Genomic DNA, 4,020 nt, shown 5'->3' on the forward strand with positions numbered 1-4,020 from the left:
TGGATAAAAAAAAATAGTATTTCTACTTAGACTAATCTCCAGTTGACTTTGTATATTTCATTTCTTAAGATGCAGGCAGCATAAGCGAAAGTAACAGCCAGTAACTGATTTTTTGCAAAGAGAAGTTGGTGATGTTTTCATATTATGTTGTAGTTGTTACAGTTCTCTCAAAATATAATTTATACTCATCATCATTTCAAAATTATGCTAGCTATTAAGCACACTGCAATGATTTCTTTTTAATGTGTTAGTTTAAAATGCACACATATTACTATACTGCTATCTTTTTTCCAAATATTCTGTAGACATGTTTCAATATAATTGATTATAATATTAGATATCACACTTTGTGAGTTCCAATCTAATATACATAAAATAATATATTCATAAAAAGATGTTGCAAGACCCAACTTCCATAGTGAAAGCTTTTAACTCCTTACCTTCTCTTCTTTCATACAGTACAAAATATGTCTATATTCACATTTCAGTCTCTATCTCCATGCCTCTGTTCAGAGGGAGGATCCCCACTATGGACCACCATAGTTCATGTAATTATATTCCTGATTCCTTCTGATTTCACCTCCATAACTTTTTTTTACTACCAATGATTCTATCAGTCATTTCTTTCAGGTCTTCCTTCAGTTTCCCACTCTTCATTGCTTCTTCTTTTGATCCTAATAGAGATTCCCCCATTTCTCCTCCCCTCCACGTCCCTTTCCAGGGTTCACACTTAGTCTACACATTCCATCATCAATCTCCTTTCTGTTATCAGTGGGGCTTCTTAGTCCCAGTACTGCTGATAGCTAGGGGCAGGCAGCACACAGCATCAGAAGCTGTACTGTGCCCTGTAGCCCCCCAGTGTCATGTAACACCCCATCAACACTAGATTCCAGTAGCATGTCCACGAGCAGCAAAACCTTCCCCACATACTGCCATTGTTCCCCGGAGAACCTCTCAAGCCAAATCATGAACCACAGCTTAAACTTCAAGCCTCCTTTTACTCTTTGCTTTCTTCACTCTGTCTTAGTTAGTTTCCTATAACTGGGACAAAATACTAGACACCCACAACGTAAAGGAGGACAAGCTTATTTTGGCTTACAGTTTCAGTCCAGGGTCAGCTGACTCTAAGTCAGAAATAGTGTAGTAGGAAGGCAAGGAAGCAGAGGGGAGCAGCTGAGGGTAAGAATCTACCCTGCAGTCGTAGCCCTGATCACCCCCACCCACACCCCCATCCTAAAGGCACTTTTAGCTGCTGAACTCATCAGCAGGTAAATTCACTGATGCTGGCAGGGTCCCTGTGACCCAGTGACCTTCAACACATGAGACCTGGGTGACATTTTGGATCTAAACTTGGAAACCATGATATTGAGTGAAATAAATCAGAGACACAGACTAAAAAAGCCTATGGTATTTAAGTAAGCCAAAATACAAATAAAAAACAAGTGTGTGTGCATGCACACAAACACACACACACACACACACACACACACACCAAAAGATGGACAGGAGATGAGGGCTGGATCTCTCATAAATGGGAAGGGGTCCAGGAGACAAGGGGCAAGGACAGAGGACTGGGGAAAAGGAAATAAGTATAATAAAGACATACCACATACAAAAACCCAATAACCTCAATAAAGGTAAGCATTATATATCATAAACATGAGATAAGATTTATAATGTCAACAAGAACAAAAATGAGGAAAGGAGATTTAGAGGAGGAAGGGAGGGAAAGGGGATTAAAAGAACCCAGCTGCATTCTATACATGCACCTATACACAAGATGATTGTAAGCCACGTGTACTGCAAACATATACTAATAAAAACTTAAACATGAACAAAAGTGAACCATAATGACCTCCTATCTCTCTCTGACTCACTGCAAAGTAGCGCCACCTTCATCCCTGCATGGAAACTGTAGTTCGTTAGATCTCTTACTATATGGGAGGGCTAGTAAAGCTGCATCCTCTACTGAATTCTTATCTTAAGTGACATTTGCATACAATTGACCATGTACACCATACCTTGTCCTTAGTCATCATTTTCTCCTTGATGCTTGATGCTCATTCTCTCTCTCTCTCTCTCTCTCTCTCTCTCTCTCTCTCTCTCTCTCTCTCTCTCTCCAGGGTCTCACTATGCAGTTCAGGCTGGCCTTGAGCTCACTTTGCAGCCCAGGCTGGTCTCAAACTTGCAATGATCTTCTGCCTTAGTCTCCCGAGTCCTGGTATTACAGGCATGTGCCACCATGCCCAACCCTTGATTCTCTTTGAGAATAATTTTCACTCAACTCTCACTCAGCACAACACACACACACACACACACACACACACACACACACCATCATAATGGGGATTGAATCTATCTCCAGTATGTATGTATGTATGTCTGTATTTACTTTTGGAGAGAAGTTTTTGCTCATTCTTCACATAGCTCAAGCTGAGCTCAAAGCTAAAATCCTCCTGCCTCAGCCTCCCAGAGGTCCTGGGATTACAGATGTGCACCACCATACCCTGCTTTGCCAACAAGAACAACATTCTGCTCACCATGTTCTGACCACCCCCCCCCCCACAGTCTCACTGCCTCCTGTTCTCCACATTCACACCGAGCCTGCTCAAGGCTGAACTCAGTTTCTGAGGAATCTGGCTCCCACTCCTCTGTTCCTGCCCCAATGTGCAAGCCTTCTATTTAAGAATCAGCTTCCTCTGCTCAGGGAAGCAGGTGCCATGTGCTGAAACACCCTCCTTTCATGGTCTCTCCAGTTGAGCTCCCCCATGTCACGAATCCTGTTTTTCCTCAGTATCTGCACATTTGCCTGCATGGTTGTGCAAAGTAGTTGGCATCTAGTCACTTTTTGAATGAATGAGCAAGTGAATAAATACATAAAATTAGTCTTATTTTCTCTGCTTAATGCTTAACTTGGTAGCTGCAGTCCTTTCCAAGCAGTAAATCTGACCGTGTCTTTTCCCTTCTCAATCCCTCTACACCCCTACAGTCATTGCCCACAGAATAAAATCCAGGTTTTCAGTGTCTAGCTCCTAGCTACTTTTCCTACTTCATTTCCCACTATTCCCTCACTTTGTAATGGTGACAGTAATATAATAACATCTAACACCTTGATTACTTACTAATTGAGAGACACATGGTAAGCTTTTTAAATTGATTATCATTTAAACTTCATACTTTCCCTATGAAGTATATACAGTTTATTTCCTTGGCTTTCAGATGAAGGGATGGGGGCACAGAAAGGCTGCATAACTGCTCAGGTCAGGAATGTCAGAGGTCAAGTGCAGCCTAAGACCCAGCTCCTCACCATCACCCTCTGTGACAGCCAAAAGCATCCCAGCACCAGCTCCTTCCTGCTCCATGCTTAAGAATCACCGTTTGTTCACCCTCCGCCAGAGGGACATTGGGCTCCTTCTAGCCACTCATCTGTCCTGCCATTCTGATGCAATGCCTGCCCTAACCCTGCGCTCACAGGCAGGTTACACCTTGGCTCAGCAGCACCTGGCTTGCACACTGCTGCTCCTTCTCCACACTTCTCTAGCATGCAAGTGTGTCTCACTCATCGGTGGGCTCAGGGAGCCCTCTCCTTGTCCTCTGTGATGCCTCAGAACTTAGCACAGTTCCCGCGACAGCCAGGAAGAGGATGAACAGTGCTGACACCCTGGGAGCCATGAGGGGCTGCACCCAGAGGCCCAGTCTATGTAACTTTTATCCAAAGAGGAATCCCAGAGAAACAAAATATTTACAGTTGTACAGAATGGAAATATTCTGCATTAAGGTCCTAATAATTCTTAAATGAGAGAGTATTTTAAGGGTTCAAGCCCATAGATTAGAAAAGAAAAAATGTAAAAATGAATTAAGTAGGCATCAAACTCAAGAATTTTCAAAGAAATAAATTTAACCAATGGCGAGTCATTATAAAAATAATAAAAGCTAGGGGGCCAGGGAGATGGCTTAGTGGAATAAGCACTTCCCTGGCAAGTGCAAGGGCCTGAGTTCGATCCCTGGTTCCACAAAAAA

The sequence above is a fragment of the Octodon degus genome, unplaced genomic scaffold, assembly GCF_000260255.1.
Source record: "Octodon degus isolate 3935 unplaced genomic scaffold, OctDeg1.0 scaffold00028, whole genome shotgun sequence".
NCBI lineage: Eukaryota > Metazoa > Chordata > Mammalia > Rodentia > Octodontidae > Octodon > Octodon degus.